This window comes from Dipodomys ordii, unplaced genomic scaffold (genome assembly GCF_000151885.1).
Source record: "Dipodomys ordii isolate 6190 unplaced genomic scaffold, Dord_2.0 Scaffold63, whole genome shotgun sequence".
Lineage (NCBI taxonomy): Eukaryota > Metazoa > Chordata > Mammalia > Rodentia > Heteromyidae > Dipodomys > Dipodomys ordii.
The window spans coordinates 4,929,876-4,942,666 of NW_012267279.1; the positions used below are offsets into that span (position 1 = coordinate 4,929,876).

A 12,791-nucleotide genomic window follows, 5' to 3' on the forward strand; every position below is an offset into this window, starting at 1 on the left:
TAGCTTCATCACTTTAGAGGGAAATTTGTTTGGATTATCAGCAAGGCCATTAAATTCTCACTTGGTGTTTTTTCTTTGGATAGAACTTATTTTTGACCACTCAAACAGACATTCATGTCTTCTGCACACCAGGCACTGGGCCAGGTTCTGGGGAAACAGATGTGGAGTAACAGAGAACCCTCCTGTTCCTTGAGCCCCAAGGAAGACCACCTCCCTACCCCAGCACTCAGAGCAGGGACCCCAGAGATCGACCCTCTGCCTACACACAAAGCCAGAGAGGCTTCCCTCCACCTTCTACAACTCAGCCTCTGCACTGACTCAACTGCCTTCCATTGAATCCTTGGGACTCTCAGGCCTACAGCTTCCTTCCTTCTCATCCTGTCCTCTGACCTTTCTTTTCTTTTAAGTTAGAGGAAGACATACAACATAAGATGGCCAGCGTAAGTGTACAGCTGGGTGGTATGAAGTGTATTTGTACTATTGTGCAACTATCACCACCACATCTACAGAAGGTTTTTCATCTTTATTATTTCACAGGACCTCCCTCCCACCCCCAATTCATGCACCTCCATCCCTCAGCCCCCAGCCAGCGTCACTCTCCAATCTTTCTGTGCTGGGGCAAAAGTTAGTTCCCTTGGTGCCTTTGTGTATGTTGGTCACAGAGTTTGAACTCAGGACCTAAGCCTGTCCCTGAGCTTCCCTCCCCCGCATTTAAAAAATATTTTTATTGTTATTGTAAAGGTGATGCAGAGGAAATACGATTGCATAAGTAATGAGTACATTTCTTTTTTAACAGTGTCACCCAATCCGATTCTTCCCATTTTAAAAACAGCATTTATTAAAAAAAAAACATGTAGCAAGTAATTGTTGATTACAAGTTACTGCTTTTCTACATTTTGGTCAAAAAGGAGGAAAGGATTAACAATTTAAACCCATAGTGCATCTCTGTACCAATACTGGATAACTGAATAAACTTGGCATCATTTTTACCATTTTCATCATTCCACTTAATTTATGGTGAAGGACATTTTCATTGTACTTTATTTGTAAAAGTACAGTAATAATAGTAGTACCACAGAATTATTGATTATTAAAACAGGCCATAAAGGAAGCATTATACATATAGGTAATTAATACATTTTTATTGTAAGAATACTGTATAGTAGCGTTACAGTTACATGAGTCAGGTAGTGATTCCATTTCCTATCGATCCTTGAGCTTTTATGTGCAAAGCTAGCACTCTACCACTTGAGCCACACAGCTTTACTTCTAGCTCTTTTGGTGTTTAATTTGAGGTTAAGAGTCTCATTGGCTTTCTGTCCTGGCTGGCTTTGAATCATGATCCTCAGACCTCAGCCTCCTGAGTAGCTAGGATTACAGGTGTGAGCCAACCAGTGCCAGCCAAGCCCCTTGGTGTTCTCGATCTAGCCAAAACTGACTGTGGGTGGGTCTGCGGCTATCCTCACAGGTCTGCCTTCTCTCCTTGCCTGCCTAAAAACCTACCCTTGGCATGGGCACTTAACATGGTTGTAGGCTCTTCAGCCTTCCTTCATTGCCTCTCAAACCCTACCCCATGACGATGCCCATGCCCTTCTCCAATCTCCCACAGCTTTGGGTTACCTCTAATTTCCTGATTGCCCCAGCCACCAAGCTCATTGCTCCTCCATCTTTATCCTAATCCCTGCTATGATTCAGATAATTCCATAACGGAGTCTGAGGAACCTTCTAATTTTCTTGGCCTCTCTCAGTTTCTGGAGCTTTTCCTCTTCAATGCCTTTATCCTGCAGAGTCAAGGCACCCATGCCCGGGTCAACCATTGACCTGACTACCAATATCTGTACCACTCCCATTCCTCTATTATAAGAAGGCTGCGTGTGGTCTGACCATCCTCTCTGAACTTCACAGTTCCTGCGCTCAGTCTCTAGCAAGCTTCCTTTCACTGGGGAAGGCCACCTATTATGACCACTATCTTTATCTTGCTCTCCACATCCCACATGTCCTTACGTCCATTCTCTCCCAACTTCAGTTCCATGGTCTATGACAGCACACACACCACCCTGCACATCACCTCATTATGTCCTCTCAGTCCTCACTGGAATCGCACAATCTGACCAGGCTAATACATCATTGATGGACCTAATCCATGGCCCACCCGTGCTGCTTGCTGAACATGGTTAAAAGGAAACCCCAAACTGTGTTCACAGCCCTGGTTCTACCGTTAATAGTCAGTAACTATAAGTGAGTCCTCAGTTGGCATGAGTCTCCTGCTACATTTACCCCAGGACTGGTTCACAGAGCACGTCTCCCCACCCCTCAGATGAGATGGATGAGTTTGCTGTTTTCTTTGGCTAAGAAAACAGACACAGTCAGCACAGATCCTGCACCTCCGTCACCTCTGTAACTTTGTCAGCACGCGGGGCTCTTGGGTCGCAGGTTTAATCATCCCTGATCCTTCACTCAAACACCTGCTGCTCTAGGCCAACATTCACCATGTTCACATACCAGCTGGCTCTTCCCTGAGCTTCAGACTAGTAAAAACGGAGGCTGATGTATCTTTCTCTCCTTGGAGGTGGGACAGGGCTCAATCTCCCAGTATCACATTGAACCCTTAATTCCCAAGGCCTTCCCAACTTCCTGGTTCTCCCTTCAAAACAGTGACTTTTAACTACTTGATCCTAGTGGCCATCACTGTCAACAGTAACTTACTATTTGGTATCCTTATTTCCATATTTGCCTGATTTCCCCTGAAAACAGAAAAGTAGTCAGACTGTGGATTCTCTATTCAAACAACCTCTCCAGCAGTTTCTTACATTAGACCCAGCTCAAGTTTCTCCATATCCTACTATTTTCCTTGCTCATTCCATTAGCATCTTTGGTCCTCTTGCTGGTCTTCCAAATTAAGCATAACCTTACCTCAAGCCCTTTGAACTTGCCATCTCTCTCACTTCAAAGTCTATTCCCCACCTTTCTCTCCACACACCAACCATGCTAATCCCCTTATTTCACTCAGGTCTCTGCCCAGAATTATTTGCTGTCCACTCCATTCCTTCTAAAACCTTCTTACCCTGCTTGTCCTGTAACCCATGTGTTTGCCCAGCAGGGTGCCCTTTTTGTCCGCAGCTGCATATTTTTGAGCATAAAATAGTATCTGATATGAAAACAGGCTGTGGAATGGGTTGGAACTGGGTTAAAAACACAACAGACACAGGTTTTAAACAGTATATTTGAAGCAAAAAGTATCCCTGAAAAAAATATAATGTCCAATCCTCATTTGCTTCAGGGGGTAAGAGTAAAGCATTCCTTCTCTTTAGCAGGTGGACTGGATGAGAAGCACACGGAGCATGTGTAGGTGACTCAAGCTCATCTGCCATTAACCCATTCCCTTGGGGTCCTACACACCTGGCCCTTGAGATCTAGAAACAAAGAAAAATCTGATAGCATTTGCTTAGATTAACAGTAATGTAATTCTAGAGACTCTGTATTTCCCTCCCTGTAACCATATGAATTCCAGAAATGCTAAGGGTACCTAGCATTTGCAATCTTCCAGTGCCTGACATACTTGCTAAAATCTTCTCCAATGTAATGTGGCCTCACCTCCCTAAGAGATGGTGTGGAAGAACTGACATTCTCCACACCTCTTGTTAAATCATGTTTTTACTTTGGGGAAGGGGTGTCTGTAGTTGTGGGCTGTTCTTTCTGCAGTCAAGATGATTGATTATGCAAACATGAAAATGAGAAGTGTGCATTTGTTGTGCAAGTGCCACAAATCCCTTTATGCATTTATTGGAAAATTTTTTTTTTAAAATCCTACTTCTCTGCTCTCCTGACTACAGAACTGTTAACTTGGACCTTTACTTGCATTCAGCCCTTTGTGTGGGATGGGCTGTAGGAGGGTTTGGGGTGAGTGGAAAGAACCCTTCCCCCCAGCTCCTCCTGCAACAACCAGCATTAACTATAGCACCTGGCTATTTAAAACAGAGAGGGGACTGGCACGGGCACTAAAAGCTTAGAAGCATGTTTGGATAATCCAGCCGCCTGGCCTTGTGCCAGTGGCTTCCTATCTGCTGTATGCTGACCAGCACAGAGCAAATGATAATGAACTCTACTACCAACAAGCAAACTCCCCTCCTACCATCCCCTTCCCCTCTTTTTGGAAAGGATTAAACAACATCTGTTGAAAACAGAAGCAGGGTTTTGGTTAGGGTGATGGATCAGAAAGGGTGAGGGCAGATTCCTTAAAAGAAAAAAAATTGCACAAGAAAATGCTCCTGGTTTACCTCAGAAATATCTTCAAAATATTCTGTCACCAGGCACAGGTGTCTCATGCCTATAATCTTAGGTACTCAGGAGGCTTAGTCTCAAAGCCAGCCTGGGGAAGGACAGTCTGTGAAACTCTTTATCTCCAATAAACTTCCAAAAGAAAACTGAAAGTGGAGCTGTGGCTCAAGTGACAAGAGTGCTAGCCTTGAGCAAAGGAAGCTCAAGGACAGAGCTCAGGCCCTGAGTTCAAGCCCCAGGACCAGCATAAAACAAAACAATGCTATCATGGTCAAAAGTGACAGAAATGTAACAAAAAGCTCTCAAATGGGCAAGTGCCACATAGCATACTGATGAGGACCTGATGAGGCTCCTGATGTGGCTTGTACACCAAGAGAATGGAGTGTAGTCTCATCTACACTGAACATCAGCATAGTTACCAATGGGTCCAACCACAACTTACACCATACCACACTCTAGCTATGTGATGAGTAAAATGAATGGGACCTGGATATGCCACTTAAATGTCATTTCTGTAAAGAAAAGGTTTGTGTCCCCACACATGGACTTGTTTATGTGATGATCATTCAATAGGCAGAAGAGGCACGGGACATCCTGTGGCAGGAGAGAAGGACAAAAAAGGAACAATTTCAAAACTAGCACCTCAAATCAAAGTTTCCATTGCAGCCTTTCTGTTGTACATTTCTCCAGATGCAAAGCAGGCCTCAGTACAGAAGTAAACAGAAGAGCTGCAGGAAATGGTGACTGGGCAGCCCTGTGAAGAATGTTGTGCTTTGGAGCTAGGCAGGCCCCCAGAAGCAGAGCCAGACATCTCAACTAGCAGAGGAAACTTCTTTTTGAGCTTCAGCTTCTCTTTTTGCAAAATGAACACAAGATCTACTCTGCTGGTTAAAGGCAGTGATCAAGATCTACTCTGCTGGTTAAAAGCAGTGATCAAGGTTTGGCTGAACGGTTGGCTTTGATAGCAAAGGTCGAGTTCTTTAAACCTCAGCCACTAGACCGTGGGTTTTCGGTCAGGCACTTGACAATGCTAGAGCATCTGAGCTGGGCCTCGACCAGGTATGATGGTGCATGGCAGGCACACCTGTATAGGAAAGAATTTCATCTGCCATTCGGGAACTGTTCCTTTGCTCCTGCCCTTCCTCTTTCGGCTTCTTTCAGGGGTGAAGACTGGAAGTTTTATATTCCACACTCCCCTATAAATTCTTCTTGCCCCCCCCACAACTCAGCCCTTTCTGAGTACATGGTTTCCCATCTCTCCATTATGCTAAACATTAGATTCACTTCTCTACTCGGCCCCACTTCTCCAGGCCTTGAGAGGGATTATTAGTCCAGATCCCAGCCTCTCTAGCCCAACTCCCAGATGCCAGCCAAGACAAATGTAACACCAGAGAGCTGGGCATATTGGCTTTATTCTGTTCAAATCACCGATCCTGGTCTTCCAGTACCTATAAAGATCTATAAAGACCTTAAGATTCCATCTAAATAAATGTATGATACATACATTTTATATACTATAAATGTATATTCAATACACATAAAATATATTTAATATATGCATGTAATAAATATAACATTAAAATATACACATGAATATATTACACATATATAATATTTTGGGGGGGGGGCCTGGTCGTGGGGCTTGAACTCTGGGCCAGGGCACTGTCCCTCAGCTCTTCAGCTCAAGGCTAGCGCTCTACCACTTGAGCCACAGCGCCACTTCCGGCTTTTTTCTTTTTGCTTAGGTGGTGCTGAGGAATCGAATCCAGGGCCTCAGCATGCAAGGCAAGTGCTCTGCCACTGAGCCACCTCCCCAGCCCACATATATAATATTCTATGTTGATATAACACATACATACTCAATGATCTCTGTAAAATGAATTAACAAAGCATTCTGGAACAACCAAATATACCGAGTAACAGAAAGTACTGGCTATAAACAAAAAGTACTAGCTATAAACTATTTGTCAGGTCAGGTATTAGTTCTGTAGATGTCCATATCAAGTGTCAATTGCTTAAACATTTTAAAAACAAAATAATAAAGCTCTGACCCAGGTACTGATAGATCACACTTGTAATCTTAGCTACTCAGGAGGCTGAGATATGAGGATTGTGGTTCAACGCCAACATGGGCAGGAAAGTCCATGAGACTCTTATCTCCAATGAACCACCTGAAAACTGGAAGTGTGAGGTGTGGTTCAAAGTGGTAGAGCACAAGCTTTGAGTGTAAAAGCTCAAGGATAGCACCTAGATCTTGAGTTCAAGCCCCACAACTGAAAAACAAACAAATAATAAAGCTTTGGCTTTAGAGTTTACAGATTCTGGGGCTAGGAAGGTGGCTTAATGGTAGAGTGCTGACCTAGAATTTACAGATTCTTATTGCAGGGCATAACATGGTAGTGTACATGTATTTCCGGAGGCTGAGACAAAAAATAAGTTCAAAGACAATTTGGGCTAAGTATTGAGACTGTGAGAAAGGGTGACGGGGAGACAAGGGAGGAGAAGAAGCAAAGCCCACTGATTCCTGGTTTTTTTTTTTTTTTTTGGTCCGGTCGTGGGGCCTGAACTCTGGCCCTGGGCACTGTCCCTCAGCTCTTTAGCTCAAGGCTAGCGCTATACCACTTGAGTCACAGTGCCACTTCCGGCTTTTTTCTTTTTGCTTATGTGGTGCTGAGGAATCGAACCCAGGGCCTCAGGCATGCAAGGCAAGCGCTCTACCACTGAGCCACCTTCCCAGCCCCCACTGATTCCTGTAGTAGAACACTTATTTGTAAGAATGCCATTTCTGGCATTGGGCAAGCGTGGTGGAGGCACCAGCTCTCCTCTCAAACGCTGAGGAGCTGGCACCGTGAAGCAAGGACGCTTTCTGAGAATGCAATGCCTGCTTCCTAACCAGAATGGGTGTGCCTGACATCACTTAGGAAAGCTGAAAAGTGGACTAACTTCTCTTATAGGTAAGATCAGAGAAATCAGCCACAAAATACACACGTGGGGAGTCATCTTTGAAAACTAAAACTGCCCTATCCTCCTACTTGCTCGTGAGGGGGGGCAGGGTAGGGCTGCATGCACTTGAACAGGTGAATAACACTGCCAGTTTCATAGCACATAGTGGCCAGACCTGCCAAGAGAAGAAAGTAAGCCTGTCAGTCCACTTCATTGTGCCCTGCTTTTCTGAGACATTATCTAAACTTGTCTCGGCAGGGTAACCATAACATCATTCTGCTATGTTTCATCTGCAATGTCTGAAGGTATGAAATGGGTTTTTCAGGAAAGAACCCCCAATATATAACACAGAACCTTAAGGGAGTGTGTGTGTAGGGGGGAGAAGGGGAATCCTTTGCCTTCCAATAACTGGAGACCTAACTTCTCCACTCTGAGAGCCACACTCCCTTAAGGTTCTGTGTTATATACTGGGGGTTCTTGGAGGTGTGGACAGGCCTTTGCCCTTCACTGTGTATAGGGTCCAGAACCTGAGAGGTGAAATGTTGTAGGAATCCTCCTCTACTATAATCTTACACCACATCTAGAAGTGTGGTTGTCCTACGGGAACCAGGGCTCCCTGTGCAGGTCTTGCTGTTGGAAGAGGCAGTGAGGGGTGGGTCCTTCCTCGGGCCTGCATGCCTCCCATAAATCTGGCATCTCTGTTGTGTAGCCTAGCTACACCGAAGCATATAAATAAACCTACTCACCCACACACTGGCTTCTCCTACGTGTAGTACAGGAGCCATTTTCTCCATTATTAGGAAAAACACTGGTAGCACAACTGGTATTTGAAACACGAATATTACTAAATTGAATCATTTATAAATCGTTCTTTTGCATTCATCCTCATAAGCCAAAGGTTACCAGGTATGAGCCTTCGGTATTTTTAGTTTAAGATTCCTTTTGTAAAAAGGCTGTGAACTCCTATTTTTATAAACCAGTGATTTGGATTCAAAACTGATACGTTCCTATTTTAACATATAGCATGTCATATGTCTCTAAATCTTTTCCTTTAAACTACAACTCACTGTAAACATGCATATTTTCCAGTCTTTGGGCCATAGAAGCCAGAGATGTATGTGGGGGGGGGGGGAGGAAGGGGGATTGCATGCATGGCACATTCCTGCACATTCTGCTACATGAGGGGCTTTGGCCCTGGCTCTGCAGACTTCCTTGGGCAGATACTGCGGACTATCCCAGGGCACTCCCCTGGGATATCCCCAGGAGAAGAAGATCCTAAGTATTCACCACTCTAGTCTCTCCCTCTGACTTTGCCACTGTGTCCTGTAACCCATAATAACCAAGAAAAGGAAATGAAGCAAAGATTAGGGCTCCAAGTTCAAGGTGTCAGTTTTACAGAATCTTTAATGGTCATGGAGAAAATAAGGATCCTCTGATATTGCCATTTAGGAGAACTGACCACAGTGTCTAAGGAATCAGGAAAAACCAGATGTGGCCCAGATGGTCAGCTTTCAGGAGAAGCCCCCAGAATTGTCTAGACAGGGCCTCTGTTCTAGGAGCAAACCTACAAGCATTGTGCATGGACAGCAAGATACCCCTGGCCCTGCAATCAATGCCCATGCACATTGCAACTGGCTCCTAAAATGTTGGTCTTCTGGTTTATTTTTTCACCAAGTTGGCAGACTAACTTTACTCTACTGTGTTCAATTAATTGTTCATTTACTCCCTAACATCATGCAGTCTCAATGGATTTGAATGTGTCTTAGAAGTCTTTTCACTTTTTGGTTATTACCCAAAGTTTGAACTCAGGACCTTATGCTTGCTTGGTTGGTAGCCTACCATTTAAACCATGCCTCCAGCCTGGCTTTTTGCTGGTTACTTTGGAGCTAGAGTCTCCAGGACTTTTTTTTGGGTCCCAGCTGACTTCTAACTGTGACCCTCCAGATCTCAGCCTAGGCTTGTAAAAGAGTCACTAGTGCCTGGTTAATTTTGCTTTTTAAATATATATATTTAAAAATACACAACTATAGTTTGTTTTCTCAGCCCAACAAAACCTTTAAATTCCATACCACACAAATACTACATATATGATATCACCATAACTGATCACTTGCCCTCAGGCAACTAGGGCTGTTCAGCCAACCTGAAACCCTAATAGCATTTTCAAGTCCTAACATGCAACAAGGCATTTGCTAAGGTTCTTAGTTTCAGCACTGGAAGAGGGAGTCAATTTTTGGAAGTTGTGTCAAAGACAGGCTTTAAAGATATGGCTCCTGTATCAATCAGTCTAGCTTTCCTGAGCAAGTCCCTCTGAAGGACTACAGCTGGCTGCAGGCTCAGGTGAAGCAGAGGAGTAGAGCAGGATCAATCTGGTAGATTTCTTGATCCTGGCACAGTACACAGTCAACAAAGAAAGTATCTGCTTTGGCTTGAATTGGTTCTAATCCTTATTAACAGTTGCAATCTTAATTTTCTCACCCTGAGGGGTTTGGGAACTGGAGACCCAGGACCTAGGTTTCTTAGCCAATCACCTTTGCCCGTGACAGATGACTGAGCTCAGTGTACCTCGGGCTACTTACCTCAATCAGCAACTCTGGGATGCTTGTGAAATTATCTTTGAGCTTAAAAATACTGGCTCCAGGAAATTAAACTAATAGTACCTTTGCAACAAGAACAAAAACACCCACAAATCTGAAGGCAAATGCAATACAGTTTAAGAATGAAACAAGTTACACTTCTATGTAAATCAAGAAAGTTAGAAACTTTTTGTGGGGGAGGGGAAAGTGGGAGGAGGGGGGCAGAGGAAGTGGGTCTACCCCTTAGCTTTTATGCTCAAGGCTGGGGCTCTTAATTCACATTTGATCCACAGTTCTACTTCTGAAAATTAATCAGTTTTTTGCTGATTAATTGGGAAAAAGAGACTTTCCTGCTTGGGCTGGCTTTGAACTATGGTTCTCAGATCTCAGTCTCCTGAGTTGACTCCCCTCCCCCAGTCCCTCCTTTAAAAAAAGAAAAAAAAACAGGTTTCTTTTCAAAAGGCTAGAATCATACAAGGCAGCACTATCACAGGTGAGGATTTTACAGGTACAAGATGAAGAAGATTTACGTCCTTCCCTGCAGGGCAAGTTCTTATCTCAGATAAGGCCCAACTTAAGGTGAAAGCCCTCCAATCTGCATCTGCCTCAGGCTTGACTTAGAATACCTTCTGAAGTAACCAGAGACAAACAGCCACACTTTAAGTGTGTTTTGATGTTATGTTAAATCTCTTGCTTGACTCCAGTGGCTCACGCCTGTAATCCTAGCTATTTAGGAGGCTGAGACCTGAGGAATGCAGTTCAAAACTCAGACTCTTATCTCCAATAAACCACCAGAAAACTGGAAATAGCACTTTGTCTCAAGTGGTAGAGCACTAAGCCTTGAGCTGAAGGACAGCGCCCAGCCCAGAGTTCAAGCCCCACGACTGACCCCCCACCCCCAAAAAAACTCTCGTGGCATTCTATTCTATTCTTTGGCATTATATTCTTTGGCATTAAATGCCAAAGGACATTTTAAATGTCTTAAAAGAAATTTTAGGAAAGTCATGGTAGAACTGGATCCTAAATGTTCATTTACATCCAAGACAATTTTTTTAAAAATTCAAATCAAAAGAAAGACAGCATCCATTTCTTACAGTCTATAAAAAGTCTGTCCTAAAAGACTGAATCCAAAATGATTACACAGTAAAGGAGCTCTGGGAGAAGAGTGGCCAAAGTCTGAACCTAGGTTTATAATTTGGCTTTTATTGTCTGTCTGCTCTACTATGAAGGGGTTCATTGGAGTTCATAATTAATCAAGATCAAAGGATTACCAACTTTAAACAAACAAAATAACCCCTTCCCCTGAAGACAACCCCCCTGAGCAGTCATATTCTTTGACTCTCCCTCCATTTTAGAAACCCTTACACAAATGGTCTTTACGATCCACACTGAAAACCCCAAAGGCCAGTTAATGGGAATGCTGGATCACTGAACAAAATTAACTCTCACCACATTAAAGTGTACACAGAAAAAAAGGGTAATAGAAAAATTGGTACTTCAAAATACAACCGGCAAAGGGAGTAGTTGAAAGTTAATAATTTCCAATTCAGAGCATTCGATTGTAGCCCTTGAACTTCTGTGCCTGACTTTCTCAGAATAGTTTTGCTTTTGTCCTCATTATTGGAGAAAACAAAGGAAAGAGAGTAACTACAAGCTACACGCTGAAATGTTTAGCTAGACTCTCAGTTATCAGAGATGTGTTAAAAAAAAAAAAAGAATTTCGATTTCTCTCCCTGCACAACTTTGTTTGCTTGTTTATTTGCCTTTCCACCCAATCTCCCCTCCCCCAGCAAACCAAGGTGAAAAGGTCAGGAAGTTACTTTACCAAATTCTAAACAAAAGGAGGTGATAATTTGGTCCACAGGAAGGAAGGAGTCAGAAATCAGCTGGCTGGACTTTGGGGAGTCTCACCATTTATATGACCTACAGATGTCCTGGACAAAAGGTGGCAACAACTACTAATTCATTAAGTTCCTTTTTCCCTAGCATTCTACCACCCCTGTACTAGAGATGGAATGTTAAAAACACAAAGAGGGCTGGGAAGGTGGCTCAGTGGTAGAGTGCTTGCCCTGCATGCATGAGGCCCTGGGTTCGATTCCTCAGCACCACAAAAGCAGAAAGACACACACACACATACACAAAGCAACAAATACAATAGGGGTTGAGGATGTTGGTCAATGGTAAGAGTAGGTAGGCCTAGCATGTACAAGGCCCTGAGTTTAACTCCAAGTGGTGTCAGAAAAAAAACCTAACAACATGCCAAAAATGTGAGGAGGAAAAAAAAAAGACAAAAACAAAAGCTGGAGACATCTGCTCCTGAGCAATGTGGGTTGGAAAGTAAAAAGAAGGAAGTGTAGGTCTTCTGTGAAGGACAGTGATAGCCACAAACAAGTTAACATCTTTTAAGCTAGCATCCATCTCCACTCCACCCTTGCTGAGAAGTCCAGGCTGGTGCTGGTGGCTCCCTCCTGTAATCCTAGCTATTCAGGAGGCTGAGTTCTGAGAATCACAGTTCAAAGCCAGCCTGGGCAGGAAAGTCCATGAGACTCTTATCTCCAATAAACCACCAGAAAACCAGAAGTGGCACTATGTTCAAGAGGTAGAGCATTAGCCTTGAGCTGAGGAGCTGAGGGACAGCACCAAGGCTGAGTTCAAGCCCCATGACTGACAAAAACAAAAACAAAAAAACACTGAAGGGGGCTTCTTCAAGGTTACACACTCGGCTCAGGTCCAGTCTCTAGAACCACACTTAGCTTTTTTGCTCAAGGCTGATGCTCTATCACTGGAGCCATACTTCCATTTCTGGGGTGGGGGAGTGGTTAATTTAATAGGTGATAAGAGTCTCACAGACTTTCTGCCCAGGCTCGCTTTCAATTTCTACCCTCAGATCTCAGCAATCTGAGTAGCGAGGGTTACAGGTGTGGGTCACCCGCACTTGGAAACATACAGGCATGAGTCACTAGCACCCAGAAACATAGTTTTTAAAGCAAACAT

At 43.7% G+C, this 12,791-nt stretch overlaps 1 protein-coding gene across 4 annotated transcripts in view; it reads right to left on the minus strand.

The window, feature by feature from the left end:
• The window catches only part of Spred2 (sprouty-related, EVH1 domain containing 2), a 127,125-nt gene that overhangs the window by 36,226 nt on the left and 78,108 nt on the right, over positions 1-12,791 (minus strand). The gene's annotated exons all lie outside the window — the stretch shown is intronic.